Source organism: Bubalus kerabau, chromosome 12, assembly GCF_029407905.1.
Source record: "Bubalus kerabau isolate K-KA32 ecotype Philippines breed swamp buffalo chromosome 12, PCC_UOA_SB_1v2, whole genome shotgun sequence".
Taxonomy (NCBI): domain Eukaryota; kingdom Metazoa; phylum Chordata; class Mammalia; order Artiodactyla; family Bovidae; genus Bubalus; species Bubalus kerabau.
This window is the reverse complement of record NC_073635.1, coordinates 47852803-47870594: the sequence shown is the minus strand read 5'-3', so window position 1 is coordinate 47870594 and position 17792 is coordinate 47852803.

Sequence of the window (17792 nt, the reverse complement as noted above, 5' to 3'; positions counted from 1 at the left end):
AATACACAATTATTTTTAGGTTTCCTTAGGCGTCTATGGGGTCGCACAGGACTGAAGCGACTTAGCAGCAGCAGCAGCAGGCAGTTTTAAGATGGGACTCAATTTAAGCAACATAAATGTGTAAGAGTCTATGACACACTTCGTCCTTTACAATATTCTGACTCTTGAGCTGCGTGCTTTTCTTTTCAGCCATTATCTCCACCAGATGTATTATACAATTATTTAATCAGTTATGAGTTCTTTTCTATCCTTGCATTCTGGACTGTGAGCATCATGGAAGTAGTTATTTATTTTTGTTCATTTTTTATCCCCACTGCTCTCAGCAATGCTTGACAAAGAGCAAGTGTTTAAGTACTTTTGAAAAAGTAAATGGTCTTACATTGTATCATTTATGTTATTAAAAGAGCTACTTTTTTTTGTTACTGTCAAGTTTTGGACATTTAACATTTTATAAAGCACAAAGCTTTGAATCATCCAGAAAACTCACATGGATTTCTCACAATTTTTATTTTTATGGAGGAAGTAGTTGACCACTATCCATGAATGTTAAATTAGTTATTAATAATGGCAGTCTTGAGGAACAGAAAAATGTTAAATATTTATCTATAAGGCCTTAGAATTTTTACAGAAAATGTTATAAACATGAAATCTAACTCAGCTTCCCCAATAATTCTTTGACTTTGGGGATAAAAATGAATCTAATTTGACATTATTTTTGGCACATCATTGTACATCATTTGCTTTTCATCATCCTTGTTCTTTTCACTGTCATTGAAAAATCTGTTCCAATTCCTTTTGGAATTAGAATATCCTGCCAGTAGAATTTTTAAAAGGACTTACACATTTTAAAAGCTGGGCTTTAGGAGGAAAAGTCAAATGTATACCTGCCTTAAATTGTATGGGATAATCATAGAGCCTTTGATCTAAGGTTGGCAACTTGCCCCAGACACCGTGCTCACCATCCACACGTGTACATATGGATTTTGTTAAAGGACTCTTAAAGTGAATATATTCTACTATCTCCCTTAAAAAATTAAGTTAACACTTTTTCTGTCTTTTCTCTTTTTAGGATATGAACATCTAAGTACTTATGAAAGTGAAAGTCAGTCAGTTGTGTCTGACTCTTGCAACCCCATGAACTTGTAGCCCACCAGGCTCTTTTGTTCATGGAATTCTCCAGGCAAGAATACTAGAGCGGGTTGTCATTCTCTTCTCCAGGGGATCTTCCCAACTCAGGGATTGAACCCAGGTCTTTTACATTGCAGGCAGATTCTTTACTGTCTGGCCATTATCAACAAATTTTGCATTGCATTTGTAATGAAGTGAGATGGAAATCATAGTTAATATAAAAGTGAGTAGTAACATAATTTTTGTTTTAAAAATTTGTCCTGAGATGTTTAGGGCATTATTGTTTGTCCTCTTACTATCAGGAGGGAATACTTGATTTCCTTTAAAGAGACAGCTTAATTTCTTGCTTTATTACCACTACCTCTCTCTGTGTGGATGTGTGTGTATGTATGTGTGTGTATTGTCTTGTTTTTCTTTATTGTCTATTGATAATTTGGGGCTTTGATATACTAAAGTTTCTCCAAATAGAAGATAGAAATTTTTTTGGACTTTCAGGATTTATACACGTATCAAAGCTTTGTTAGGGTTAAAATTGGGTATTTTTAGTGAAATTTGCTCAGTCAAGTCCAACACTTTGCAATCTCATGGGATTCTCCAGGGCAGAATACTGGAGTGGGTAATCTTTCCCTTCTCCAGAGGATCTTCCCAACACAGGGATCGAACCCAGGTCTTCCTCATTGCAGGCTAATTCTTTACCAGCTGAGCCACAAGAGAAGCCCAAGAATACTGGAGTGGGTAGCCTATCTCTTCTCCAGCGGATCTGCCCAACCCAGCAATCAAACTGGGGTTTCCTGCATTGCAGGTGGATTCTCTACCAATTGCGCTATGAGGGAAGCCTGAAAATCAGGTTTAATAATGCCTAATTGAGGAGGAGAGTTTTGATTTTCTTTTAAAAGAATGAAGCATTAATTTTGACCATTTTATAGATTTACCAATTAAAAATGCCACATTCAGGAAGCACACTTTATAGATAAAATTAGATTACAATCATTAGCATGACTCTCTACATGCTAATTTACAGATAAAGGAATGCCAAAGTTAAGACAATTTGAGACATGAAGAGATTGGAAAATGAGATATTAAAAAAAAGAAGAGATTGGAAAGGATTTTGAATTCATAAAAGCCCAAGTTCTACACCTAGTTTTACTACAGGTTTTTCTCTGATCTTGGCAAGTCACTAGCTCCATTTGTCTTAGGGTTCTCATCTGTAAAATTGTAGTCATTAGACTTGACACTGCCTTTCTTGAAAGGAGATGTTATGAGGATGGATAAGGTAATGCATTTTGGTAAAATGCTTTGAGGTCCTGAGAAGAAAGGTGTTACATAAATACAGAGTATTATCTCACATGAAAAATAGCCGAAGAATTTTAAATATAGATACTAAGAGGCACAATCAACTCCTAATCTATATTTTTACTCAAAGTGGAAAATTTCTTACTAAAAAGAAGTGATGTTCACAGTTTGGTGAGCAAATATATCATCACCTCTTACTCTTATTTTGTGAGATACCAAGGGATCATTTCATGCAAAGATGGGCTCGATAAAGGACAGAAATGGTAGGGACCTAACAGAAGCAGAAGATATTAAGAAGAGGTGGCAAGAATACACAGAAGAACTATACAAAAAGGATCTTCATGACCTGGATAATCACGATGGTGTGATCACTCACTTAGAGCCAGACATCCTGGAATGTGAAGTCAAGTGGGCCTTACCGGAAGCATCACTACAAACAAAGCTAGTGGAGGTGATGGAATTCCAGTTGAGCTATTTCAAATCCTGAAAAATGATGCTGTGAAAGTGCTACACTCAATATACCAGAAAATTTGGAAAACTCAGCAGTGGCCACAGGACTGGGAAAGGCCAAAGAAAGGCAATGCCAAAGAATGCTCAAACTACCGCACAATTGCACTCATCTCACAAGCTAGTAAAGTAATGGTTAAAATTCTCCAAGCCATACTTCAGTAATACGTGAACTGTGATCTTCCAGATGTTCAAGCTGGTTTTAGAAAAAGCAGAGGAACCAGAGATCAAATTCCCAACATCCACTGGATCATGGAAAAAGCAAGAGAGTTCCAGAAAAACATATATTTCTGCTTTATTGCCTATGCCAAAGCCTTTGACTGTGTGGATTACAATAAACTGTGGAAAATTCTGAGAGAGTTGGGAATACCAGATCACCTGATCTGCCTCCTTGCTGTTCAGGAAGCAACAGTTAGAACTGGACATGGAACAACAGACTGGTTCCAAAAGACGCTTATCCCTTGGAAGGAAAGTTATGACCAACCTAGATAGCATATTAAAAAGCAGAGATATTACTTTGCCAACAAAGGTCCGTCTAGTCAAGGCTATGGTTTTTCCAGTGGTCATGTATGGATGTGAGAGTTGGACTGTGAAGAAAGCTGAGTGCCGAAGAATTGGTGCTTTTAAACTGTGGTGTTGGAGAAGACTCTTGAGAGTCCCTTGGACTGCAAGGAGATCCAACCAGTCCATCCTAAAGGAGATCAGTCCTGGGTGTTTAATGACTGATGTTGACGTTGAAACTCCAAATCTTTGGCCACCTGATGCGAAGAGCTGACTCATTTGAAAAGACCCTGATGCTGGGAAAGATTGAGGGCAGGTTGAGAAGGGAACGGCAGAGGACGAGATGGTTGGATGGCATTACCGACTCAATGGACATGGGTTTGGGTGAACCCTGGGAGTTGGTGATGGATAGGGAGGCTTGGTGTGCTGCAGTCCATGGGGTCACAAAGAGTTGGACACGACTGAGTGACTGAACTGAATTGACTGAACGCACAGTTAAAACTTAACTAGTTGTCAAACTTCCTATCACTCCTTCCTGTTCTTCCCACTGGAAACTTTGAAGTCTCTTCAGTTCTTTTCTCTTTCTTGACCCCTTAATCCTTACCACTTTATGTTGGTACTATTTGTTAACTCTGTTTCTTTCTCTTTCTATCCTGGTGTACCTCCAGGAAGTTATAGTGACTAACAGATCATGTCCAGGAGCCGGGTCACTTGAATTCAAATTCTAGATCTTTCGTATCCTATGCAAATTGGGTATCTTATTTAGTCACCCGTGGCCTTAATTTCATCATCTATAAAGTGGGCATAATGATGATACTTATCTAAAGAGGCTGTAGAAGGAAATAAGTAAGCTAATACATGTAAAGTTGCCTGTAACCATGCCTGGCACATAGTAGGGTGCTTTTCAGGTGGCTCCATGTTAAAAGAACTGCCTGCAAATGCAGGCTGCATGGGTTTGATCCCTAGGTTTGGAAGATCCCCTGGAGGAAGAAATGGCAACCCACTCCAGTCTTCTTGCCTGGATAATCTTGTGGACAGAGTTTCCTGGAGGGCTACAGTCCATGGAGCCTCAAAGAGTTGGACATGACTGAATGACTGAACATGCAAGCACAGCACATAGTAAGTTCTCAATTAAATTTAGCTGCTTTTATTATAAAGACACTTGCAATCATCTTGTATTCATTTATTATTCTTTACACTTTTTAAGGCAATAACCTTCCCATAGTTGATTTTTACAACACAATTGAATTTTCTCTTTAAACTTATTCTTTTTCCAATTTTGTCTTTTTTTGCTTTCTTTGACATTCTAAATAAAATGGTACTTACTTGAAAATGAATATGAAAATTAAATAAATGTCCATACATACGGTTGTTGCTCAGTGTTGTCAGACTCTCTGCAACACCATGGATTGTAGCACCATACGTTTTAGGTTTAAACAAATCCAGAGATGTTGCTAGCGAAGTGAACAGAAGAGGTGAAGTTGTTTCTTCAGATCTGTGGTCTTCCATGTTTCTTTTTGGTTTTCATCCTTTGAAATGTCGTAACTTCCATGTTCTGTGTACTCTTCAATAAAGTAAGTTTGTTCTGAGCTTTTACTATATTCCGTGCACTTTTCTAGGCTGAAAGACACAGAAATTAATAAAGCCCTTGAATTTTTATTCTCTCAGAACTCACTATTTAATGACTGCGATCCTTTTTGATAATAGTATACAGAGGTTTTAAAGATATAAACCAAAGAAAAACAAACATTTTCTGTAAAGGGTCAGACAGAAAATATTTTAGGGTTTGTGGGCCACACATGGCCCTTACTGTCTACTCTCTCTTTTTTCCCCTATATAATCTTTTTAAAATGTATAAATGATTCTTAGCACAAGATCCTTTTTCAATTTTGCATTGAATCCTCCCCAAGCTCCCAAGTGATCATCTTCTAGTTCCTAACCTTGTTTCTCAGTCACTCAGTCATTTCCTACTCTTTGCGACACCATGGACTGCAGCTTGCTAGTGTTTCCTCTTCTTCACCAACTCCCAGAGCTTGCTCAAACTCATGTCCATTGAATCAGTGATGCCATCCAACCATCTCGTCCTCTGTCACCCTCTTCTTCTCTTGCCCTCAATCTTTCTTTCCCAGCATCAAGATCTTTTTCAATGAGTCGACTCTTTGCTTCAGGTGGCCAAAGTATTGGAGCTTCAGTTTCAGCATCAGTCCTTCCAATGAATATTCAGGACTGATTTCCTTTAGGATGGACTGGTTTGATCTCCTTGCAGTCCAAGGGACTCTCAGAGTTTTCTCCAACACCACACTTCAAAAGCATCAATTCTTTGGCGCTCAGCCTTCTTTATGGTCCAACTCGTACATACTTACATAATACTGGAGAAACCATAGCTCTGACTAGATGGACCTTTGTTGGCAAAGTGGTGTCTCTGGTTTTTATTAATACTGTATAGGTTTGTCTTAGCTTTTCTTCTAAGGAGCAAGTGTGTTTTAATTTCATGGCTACAGTCTCTATCTGCAGTGATTTTGGAGCCCAAGAAAATAAAGTCTGCTACTGTTTCCATTGTTTCCCCCTCTATTTGCCATGAAGTGATGGGACCAAATGGGACCAGATGATCTGTTTTTTGAATGTTGAGTTTTAAGCCAGCTTTTTCACTCTCTTCTTTTACTTTCATGAAGATACACTTTAGTTCCTCTTCATTTTCTGTCATTAGGGAGGTGTCATCTGCACATCTGAGGTTATTGATGTTTCTCCCAACAATCTTGATTCCTCCTTATAATTGACCCAACACAGAATTTCTCATACTCTACATATAAGTTAAATAAGCAGGGTGATGATATATAGCCTTGATGTACTCCTTTCCCAATTTGGACCCAGTCCCCTGTTCCATGGCTGGTTCTAACTCTTGCTTCTTGGTTTCTCAGGAGGCAGGTAAGGTGGTCTAGGATTCCCATCTCTTGAAGAATTTTCCACAGTTTGTTGTGATCCACATAATCAAAAGCTTTAGTGTAGTCAATGAAGCAGAAGTAGATGCCTTTCTGGAATTCCCTTGCTTTTTCTGTGATCCAATGGATGTTGAAAATTTGATCTCTGGTTCCTCTGCCTCTTTTAAATCCAGCACGCCAGGCCTCCCTTGTCCATCACCAACTCCCTGAGTCCACCCAAACCCAAGTCCATTGAGTCAGTGATGCCATCCAACCAACTCATCCTCTGTCATCCCCTTCTCCTCCTGCCTTCAATCTTTCCCAGCATCAGGGTCTCTTTTCCAATGAGTCAGTTCTTCGTACCAGATGGCCAAAGTATTGGAGTTTCAGTCCTTCCTTTCAATATTCAGGACTGATTTCCTTTAGGATGGACTGGTTGGATGTCCTTGCAGTACAAGGGACTCTCAAGAGTCTTCTCCAACACTACAATTCAAAAACATCATTCTTTGGTGTTCAGCTTTCTTTATATTCTTTACTTTTTTTTTTTTTAACATTCTTTACATTCTTCACATTTACATCCTTTACATTTCTTTACATTCTTTACATCAGCACATTGTATAGATCATAATGTTCAACTGAACTTGATTATGCACTGGATGTGTTTGCATTTTTATGTACAGTGTAACTTTATATTGCTTTTTAAATCAGGGTGAGGCATTCATTACCTATACCAACGTGAGGAGTCTGGAGACCTTTTTTCCTTTGCTGTGAGCACTGTAAATTAGACAGAAATGGGTCTTGTGAAAAAAAAAAAAAAAGGAAATGGGTCTTGTATGTGTAGAGTTCTCTGACAGGCTTCTGAAATTATCCTTTGTTGATTTTGCAGTTCCAAAGTGCATGCCTCCTCTGACTTCCTGTTTAGTCTCTTAGGTCCCCAAATTTTTCATGAATTGCAGTGTCTGCTCTTTTTCTTTTCAACTCTTCCTCTCAAAACTTAAATAAAATTTATTAATTTGGGCTTACCTGGTGGTTCAGTGGCAAAAGGATCCTACCAGAAAATGTAGGATACGTGGGTTCAATCCCTGGGTTGCAAAGATCCCCTGGAGAAGGAAATAATAACCCACTTCAGTATTCTTGCTGGGAGAATCCCAGGACAGAGAAGACTGGTGGGCCACAGTCTTTAGTCCATGGAGTCACAAAGAGTTGGACACGACTGAGTTATTGAACATACAGACATTTTATTAATTAATGCTGTGTGTTTGTGCATGTATGTGTGTATAGAATGGGATGGTAGGGGAGGGAGGTTGGCATCTGTCAAAATTGTATAGGAGGGAAACAGTATATCTAGAAATAGGTTTCTTAGATGGAGAATTAAGCATAAGACTGAAAAGTTATTTCCCTAGAAAACACAAAATCTCTAAGAGGGTTTCAGACTTCCATAGATCCAAGTTTTGGATTTGAGCCAATTTATTTACATCTCAAGGGACAAGTTGACCCCACCTCATATCTGTGTTAGACACATAATGTTATAAATTAATAAAGATAATTTCTATTGGATACATTTGCAATTTTAATTATTTAGAGCTACAGGTTATCTTCAATAGAATACCATGGAATGTTTTAGCATACTAGGCCCATATCCAGGTTTACCAAAAGAATCCCTGGGGTTGTGTATAGAAATTTTTGTGCAAATTATAGTTAAAGAACCACTACCTTTGAAGCATATCTCCTATTTTGTGTATATTTCCTCTTTAGACTATGGGTATCTTGAGAGCCATAATATTTTATATTTTTGAAAAATTTACGGGATTTCTATTTAATTTGTAAGTCCCTTGGCAACCATCCCATCATAAATGCTCAATAAATATTGTTAAAATGAAATGGAATTATGACAAATGTATTTGCCAATTTACACACTTCCAGAAAATCTCACAAAATGTCAGAAAAAAATATATATATAACTATGAAAATGCATGCTGTCTTTGTTCTCTTCTTTTGAGGTTTCTGAGCACCAGGGCATTAAACAACAGTTGAAGTATGGTGGGAATTGACAAAGCTGTTATTTTATAAGGCAAATATAGTATCCTTCCAAACCTCCAAATTGTGGCCAATTGTAAGTCTTCTGATCATGTCAAATGACCTTTGCCCCAGGCATGGTGGTAAAACTGTGAGAAGAGTAAAACTTCACAGATCTTTTGGTCCAATAATCTCCATAGTTGCTAGTGGCTCTTTACACGTCAGACCCATAAGGCCAGCTTCCTACTTATTCTTCAGTTGCAAAGTTGTGTCCAACTCTTTGCCACTCCACGGACTTCAGCATGCCAGGCTTCCCTGTCCTTCACTATCTCCTGGAGTTCGCTCAAACTCATGTCCATTGAGTCGGTGATGCCATCTAACATCTCATCCTCTGCTGCCCTCTTCTTTTGTCTTCAATCTTTCCCAGCATCAAGGTCTTTTCCAATGAATTGGCTCGTTGGATCAGGTGGCCAAAGTATTGTAGCTTCATCTTCAATATCAGTCCTTTCAATGAATATTCACAGTTGATTTCCTTTAGGATTGATTGGTTTGATCTCCTTACAATCCAAGGGATTCTTAGGAGTCTTCTCCAGCACCACAATTCAAACACATTGATTCTTGGGCACTCAGCCTTCTTTATGTCTTCTTTAATGTCTAGTAGGCCTCTGAAACTCAACCTTCCCCCATGCTCAGATCAATGCCCTTGGAGTCATTTTTAGTTCCTTTTCCTCTTTTGGACCACATCTTCCACATTAGCAAATATTTTGGTGTTGCTTTCAAAATACGTGTGTAGAACCCAATCACTTTTTAATTTTTTTTATCCCTGGTCCAAGTCACTATTATCTTTGGCCCAGATCATTGTATTAGCCTCCTAACTGGTCTTTCTATTTCCACATTTGTCTCTTTTGGTCTGTTCTCAACCCAACAACCCCTGAGAGAAACATTTACCAGATTATGTCATTACCTGGTTCGAAACTCAGTGCTTTCCATTTCATTCAAAATAAAACTGAAGTTCTTACGAGAAAAATCAGTTTTATTTCAGCAACATAGCCAGTTTTATTTTAGCAACATAATATAAGCATATTAGAAGTAAAAAAAATGGTGAATTTAAACATTAAGTACTAGTTAACCTTCTTTAAATTAGTTCTTACTGTGGGCATTTAAAAAAAGAATTTCTCACCATAAACATGCTTTTGTTACACTTTATCCATTAATATTTATTAAAATATTTACCAAACACAGTCTTTATGTATTCACATTTATTTATTAAGTGAAGGTGAAAGTTGCTCAGTCATGTCCGACTCTTTGTGACTGCATGGATTATACAGCCCATGGAATTCTCCAGGCCAGAATACTAGAGTGGGTAGCCTTTCCCTTCTCCAGGGGATCTTCCCAACCCAGGGATCAAACCCAAGTCTCCCGCATTGCAGGCAGATTCTTTACCAGCTAAGCCACAAGGGAAGCCCAAGATTACTGGAGTGGGTAGCCTATCCCTTCTCCAGCTGATCTTCCCAACCCAGGAATTAAACTGGGGTCTCCTGCATTGCAGGCAGATTCTTTACCAACTGAGCTATCAGGGAAGCCCCAATTATTAAGGAGGGCTCAGTATTTGACCAAGCATTGGGAATATCCAAGAGTGGATGGAAGACAAGTTTTATTGCAGACCACTGGGAAAGCTGGGACAGCTAACCACTGGAATTTCAGAAAATTTTTTACTTCCTTTAGCTTATTTACTGCTAGAGATTATAATCTTTGCTGACTTTTTCTTAAGAAAAAGTTTTATTACTCTTTTAGTTTTGTTTTAAATATTTCTTATTTCCTTAGAAAGCAATGGCACCGCACTCCAGTACTCTTGCCTGGAAAATCCCATGGACGGAGGGCCTGGTGGGCTGTAGTCCATGGGGTCACTAAGAATCGGACACGACTGAGCGACTTCACTTTCACTTTTCACTTTAACGCATTGGAGAAGGAAATGGCAACCCACTCCAGTGTTCTTGCCTGGAGAATCCCAGGGACGGGGAGCCTGGTGGGCTGCCGTCTATGGGGTCGCACAGAGTCAGACATGACTAAAGTGACTTAGCAGCAGCAGCATTGCCTTTCTAACTTGTTATGATGTTCTGATGACCTTGTAATGTAGGTCATTTTTGGAGAAGATGAGTAAAAGAATTGAAATTTGGACATTGTCTTCATAATTTTTACATCACTTTGCAATTACACTCTGAAAGAAGAATGTGAATCCTACAATGAAAAGAAAATCCACCAATTTCAACATAGTGGGTATTTGAAACCAAATAGAAAAAGTAAGCTTTATTCTTCCAAAAAAATTAATATCTATGTCAGTTGAGAGTGCCAAATCTTAACCAATAGATCACCAGGGAAATTGAGACAGCGTTATAAAGATAAAAATAAAAATAAATCCTAAGCCTACTTGGAAATGGTTATTACAGATTTGGCACACTTTTATATTTTAATATGTGATAATATGAAATGATATTAAATGACTAATAACCGAATACTTTACAAACATTGACACTTTTTATTTAACGATGAGAAAATCTGTGATTTCCTAAATTTTCCAATACTTAAAAAAAAGTAAACCTAGAATTGTAGGAAATAAAGTTTTTACATCTTTTTTAAAAAAAAATCTAAAAGTCTCTCTGGGACCTGATAGCCTATAGGAAATGTTACACTACTGTATGCCTTTCAAGGATAAGAAGTACTGTAGCCAGCCAGGCAGCCTTCACTATATGAGTGCTACGGCTGTATAGTCATATTTTTTAGTATGTTATTTTCTTTTCAAAGGAAAAATTGGAAAGTGGTACTTAGGCTAAAATATAATCCTATCAATTTTACATAAAATATTGATAAGAAATAAAAATTTAGCATCTCTGGTGTGAATTCACTAGACGGCATAAAATACAAATATATAGATTAAGGAAAGTTAGCATAATCCTTTTATGAGAACTAAAATCAATTACATGTCAGCTTTGTAGTATTATAAATGTATTTAGTCAGCATAGAATTTTTCCAGCAGTGTTTCCTGCAGATTGAAATTGACTAACCAGATGTTAAATATTAAATAGAACTAATCAAAGCATGGTTCAAGAGGCTTTAAAAACAATGATCAAAGGGAGCTATTTATTACCTGATTCATGTTACTGCTGAAATATTGGTTCTGTGATTTTATATTTAAACTTAGTTTTTTCAAGATCCTGTTTTCTAGCTTTACATGAACAATAATTAATGTTAATAAATTAACTCATAAACTATGTAATTGGATCATTGTGCATAATCATGGCTGGAAACTTGACCAAGAAATTTAAAGCTCAATTCATAGAAATAAAACCTTAGTGGGTATTTAGTACATATATAAAGTTTAGCAATAGCATAAGTATTGAAAAAAACTAAAATTCATTTGGTCTATGTCTACACAAATACACACACACACACACACACACAAATAAAAACAAAAATGTGAACAGCAAGAGATTTCTTGGAACAATCATCTGCTCAGGCCTTTTACTTTCATGAAAGCAGTTATTCAACTTTTAAAAATATATAAATAATGATTTGGGGGGAAGATTTCCAGAAAAGGCATTTTATAGCCACTCATAAACTTATCTCATTATACTCCATTGTGCCAACATCTTTGCTTATGTTTAGCAATAACTTTTCATAAGAGTTTGCTGCTGCTGCTGCTAAGTCGCTTCAGTCGTGTCCGACTCTGTGCGACCCCATAGATGGCAGCCCACCAGGCTCCCCCGTCCCTGGGATTCTCCAGGCAAGAACACTGGAGTGGATTTCCATTTCCTTTTCCAATGCATGAAAGTGAAAAGTGAAAGTGAAGTCGCTCAGTTGTGTCTGACCCCTAGCAACCCCATGGACTGCAGCCCACCAGGCTCCTCCGTCCATGGATTTTCCAGGCAAGAGCTTATTTTTCTCTTAGTACATATTTGGGAAAGCAGAGCTGATAGACTTTTCAGTACCTGATGTTACTAATTTTACTATTATCACAATATTTTATATAATTTAAGAAAACATCTTTCAAAATTTAAAGATTATTATAATCAATGAAATTCATACTATTCACACATCATTAAATATATTTTATTAACATGTAAAGTTTTTTTTTTTGTATTTCGTGTTGAAAGAAAAAAGAGAGAAATGAGGTCACAGTACTGAAACTATTCAGAATCAGTACAACCTTCTTCATAAATTTTCTTGCTCTACTAAGTTGTTTTTGAGCCAATTTTCAGGTGATTTGCTGTAAATTGATCGTATTCTGTTAATAATCACTTTTAAGCAATTATTATTACCAATTTTCAAGGAAAAAAACCTGTTTTGATGTAGGTGACATTGATTCTTCTGCAGAAATGAAGATTCTTCTACAGAAATAACATTTGCAGATGCTCTGCCTTGATTATGTTGTTTCATTATACTTTTAAAAGCAAATCAAGACAAATCTATTCACTGGAGAGAATGGTATATATTTATATACCCCAACTATGCATGTCTATCATTAAATTTCATTAATACATTGTCTTAAAATGGCCCTTTCAACTGATACAAAACCTACTGTCTTCAAAATTTCTTCCCCCAGTTGGTTCATATCCCATACTTGCACCTCCCTTTGGCTTTCCTCCTCAGTTTTATTGAGATACAGTTGATATATAAGTGTATTAGCTTTGGATTTACAACACAATGATTTGATATATGTATATATTGTAAAATCGGAGAAGGCAATGGCACCCCACTCCAGTACTCTTGCCTGGACAACCCCATGGATGGAGGAGCCTGGTAGACAGCAGTCCATGAGGTCGCTAAGAGTCGGACACGACTGAGCGACTTCACTTTCACTTTTCACTTTCATGCATTGCAGAAGGAAATGGCAACCCACTCCAGTGTTCTTGCCTGGAGAATCCCAGGGACGGGGGAGCCTAATGGGCTGCCGTCTATGGGGTCTCACAGAGTTGGACATGACTGAAGTGACTTAGAAGTAGAAGAAGTATATTGCAAAATGGTCACCACTTTAGTTAACATCTATAACCTCTCATAGTTACAATGTATTTTTATGATGAGAACTTTGAAGATTTACTCTCTTAACTTTCAAACATACACTTCAGTAGTGTTTACTGTAGTTGCCATGCTGAATGTTATATCCCCAAACTTATTTTTCTTATGATTGGAAGTTTGTACCTTCTGACCATCTGCACCCATTTCAGCCACCCTCTACCTTCCACTTCTGAAAACCACCAATCTGTCCTCTGTATGGGCTTAGCTGGTAGCTCAGCTGGTAAAGAATCCAACTGCAATGCAGAAGACCCTGGTTTGATTCCTGTCCTCTGTACTGGGGCTTCCCAGGGGGTGCTAGTGCTAAAGGACCTGCCTGCCAATGCAGGAGATATAGGAGATGCGGGTTCAATCCCAGGGTAATGAAGATCCCCTGGAAAAGGGCATGGCAACCCACTTCAGTATTCTTGCCTGGAGAATCCCATGGACAGAGGAGCCTGGTGGGCTACAGTCCACGGAGTTGCAGAGAGCTGGACACGACTGAAGGACTTAGCATGCAGGCACACGTCCTCTGTATCTATGAGTTTGGTGTTTAAAGAGTCCACATGTAAATGATACCATAAAGCATTTGTCATTCTCTGCCTCACTTACTTCATTTAGCATAATATTCTCAAGGCATATTGTCACAAATGGCAGAATCTCCTTCTTTTTTTTAATGACTGAATAATATATTATTGTGTATATATATATATCTCACATTTTCTTTAACTATTCACCCATTGATGGTCATTTAAGGTGTTCCCTTTTCTTGGCCATTATAAATAAAGCTTCAATAAACACGGAGGTGCACTATCTATTTGAAATAGTGATTTCATTTGCTTTGGATAAATATCCAGAAGTGGGATTGCTGGAGCATGTGGTAGTTCTACTTTTAATTTTTTGAGGAATCTCCATACTGTTTGCTACAGTGGTTGCATCAATTTACATTCCCACCAACAGTGTACAAGTGTCTTTTCCCCCCACATTCTTGTCAATACTGTTATTAATATCTCTTGTCTTTTTGATTTTAGTTATTCTAGCAAGTGTGAGATGATGTCTCATTGTGATTTTGATTTGCATTTCCCTGATGGCTAGTGATCTGGAGCACTCTCAATAATTTAGGTTATATGATTATGCATTAGTTTTTGTTCTCTTGTTTCATTTATTTTAGCTTCCAAACCAGTATGAATGTTGTTGAACAAAAATTTTTCGAAGGCCTTAAATTTGTATACATACTTTGTATGTAAGCATACATAAATGCATATGTACATCATTATGGGATCCTGGTCTATTGAACTTTATCTGATACTAGTTAGCCACTAATCGAATCAACCACTTGTGATTATCAGACTGAGCTATGCCTCCTTGGACTTCCTTGCCTGTGTTTTTTGTTCTTGTAGACACTCTTCTCTTGCTTCTTTGCCTGGTTAACACAGTCTCATCCTTCAAAATGTCTGAGCTTCCCTTGGAAGTTGCCTCTGATTCACACATCCAGGTCAATTCCTTTCCTGGGGGCTCCCAAGTCGTTTTTAAGATTACACTGTTTTGTTTTTCTGTGTCTGTAGTCTGGGGGCTTCCCTTGTAGCTCAATCAGTAAAGAATCTGCCTGCAATGCAGGAGACCCAGGTTTGATTACTGGGTTGGGAAGATCCCCTGCAGAAGGAAATTGCAATCCACTCCAGTATTCTTGTCTGGAGAATCCCATGTACAGAGGAGCCTGGCAGGCTACAGTCCATGGGGTCTCAAGAGTCGTACACGACTTAGTGACTAAACCACCACCCAGCCTAGTGACTTTGTAAAAATAGGAATTCAGCATATTCTGGATTACCATGAACAAGTTCCTTAACCTCTTTTGTATATGTCAGTTTCCTCATCTATAAAATAGGGATAAAAATAGATCTGACATTTTGTGAGAATTAAATGAAATGACACTCTGGTTTACCCAGTCTCTTGGCATGTGAAGAGAATTGCATGAATATTAGCTAGTCGTGGCTCTCGCATGAATTAAGTTATCTCAACTCCTCATGAATCTTATTTTTTTTCATTTTACACCACCTCTTGATGCAAAATTTCAGAGTTCAGGCTCTACTGTGGGAAGAACTTTCATTTGTCTTAAATGCACTTCTCCAAGTTTTGAACTCCCTCATTTTAGCATTCTAGTAATTTAAAAAATAAACTTGGATAATAATTCCACTCATTATGTATCTATCTAAAATATTTCAAATTTTAAATCAACGTTTCATTATGCATTTCCCTTTCTTCTTAATGTTCAGTATATTTTAAATGATTTTTAACTCAGCAAGCAAATCAATTCATCTTTACTTATTGACCTCTCATAGGTGTCACAATACTATGATAAATACACAAACAGAGAGACTTACAGTCTAATCGGGGTAATAATACTAATGTATGCACAAAATTGGAGCTTCCCTGGTGACTCAGTGGTAAAGAATCATCTGCCAATGCAGGAGACCTGAGTTCGATCCCTGGGTCAGGAAGATCCCCTGCAGAAGGAAATGGTAACCCACTCCAGTATTCTTGCCTGGGAAATCCCATGGAAAGAGAAGACTGGTGGGCTACAGTTCACAAGGTCACAAAAGAGTCAGACACGACTCAGCAACTAAACAACAGCAATTCACAAAATTAGCAAATAAGCAATGTTTGTGTGTTATGTACTTTACTGTAGTATTTTGAATAGGACAGAAGAGATATATAAATGAAAGCTGAAATAATTATGAATGGTTACATGAAAAAGGGAATGTGTTAGCTGGATGTTATAAGATCTGAACAGGTATAGCAGGGAGTAGAAAATGCAAAGGGATTTTCTTTTCTTTGCGAAGAGTCAAAGGGATTAATAAGGGTAAAAGCCAGGGTACAGAAAGAGGTTCCAAGAAGAGGGTAAAAATTATCTTTGCTTCACAAATGTATAAAAATAACACTATTTCTAAGCCTGTTTAATATTACAACCTACAGTTATAAGAGAATATGTTTATAAAAAGTGAAATTTGACCTCCAAAAGAGTTTTAAAGCAGAAATTGCTTAAATGAAGCCATATATCCTTTAACATTTGTAAGTTTAGCTTACATAATATTGGGCACAAAATGGTAAATAGGAGCATCCCTTAAACACTGTAGCAAGGGCAGTAAAGAGAGTGGGTACATCCACATCTCTACAAATGACCTCGTTTTGTTCCTTTTTGTGGCCGAGTAATTTTCCATTGTATCTATGCACCATGTCTTTTTTATCCATTCACCTGTCGACAGACGTCTAGGTTGCTTCTATGTCTTGCCTATTGTAAAAAGTGCTGCTATAAACATTGGGGTGCATGTGTCTTTCTGAATTATGGTTTTCTTAATGCACTGTGGTGTCCTAAATGGAAGGGAAACCCGAAAGGAAGAGGGTATATGTATACATATGGCTAATTCACTTTGCTGTGCAGTAGAAGCTAACACAGCAGTGTAAAGCAACTACACTCCAATAAAACTTAAAAACAGAGAGAGTGTGGGGTGGTGGGAAGGTATTTTATATTGGAATACTTCATGGTATCTACATTTCTTCATTGCCCACTGTGCCCACTGTGGGCAGGATGCCCACAGACCCCCCCTCCCTTTTTTTCCAGTTTGGATATTAGTTAGGAGTCTTGCTAAAAGGACATTAAAATTGCCTTCTTTGCTTCACCATTACATTAAGGTGAAGACTACAGAAGGCACAGGCGGAGTCACAAGGGTTCAGATAGTCTTGAGAAAGCAAAGATGATGAGTACAAGGGGTTTGGCAAAGCCTGTTTGGAAAATTTGTCATTTAAAACCTGAATACTGAGAAAGGAAACAGAAGTGAAAGAGTAATTGTTCTGACACTGGCATGACACAACCTCGAGGATGACAATAGGGGGACCAAAACAGCATGTACACGAAGACCATCAGTGGAACTAAAAGAACACAAGGTCTCAAATCTGGATCAGACATAAGTGGGCATATTTTATTATCCATTTGGAGTTAAGAAATTTTAGCAGGTCTCTAATGAGGAGAAATTTTAAGTATAGTCAGAATTTCACTTTATATGATTTATTAGTTAAATGCATAAAATTATGCTTTAGTTAATTGTACAATTACATACCTATATCAAATTTTATTTTAAAGTATTGTTTTCATTTTTAGTGTCTTCATGAAGTTATCTCAAATTAAAAAGAATCATTTCAGACTCTTCATATGATTTATTTTCAAATATTGGGTTTTATTTCATAAAGATTACAAAAGGGTTTTTGTTTTTTGAGAATGACAATGATGCCCATTGAATATTCTCTGATTGTTATAATTAAGATTCTTTTGCCCAGAGCAGGGAAAAAGGGGTAAATGACACCACTTAGAGAATGTTACTTTAG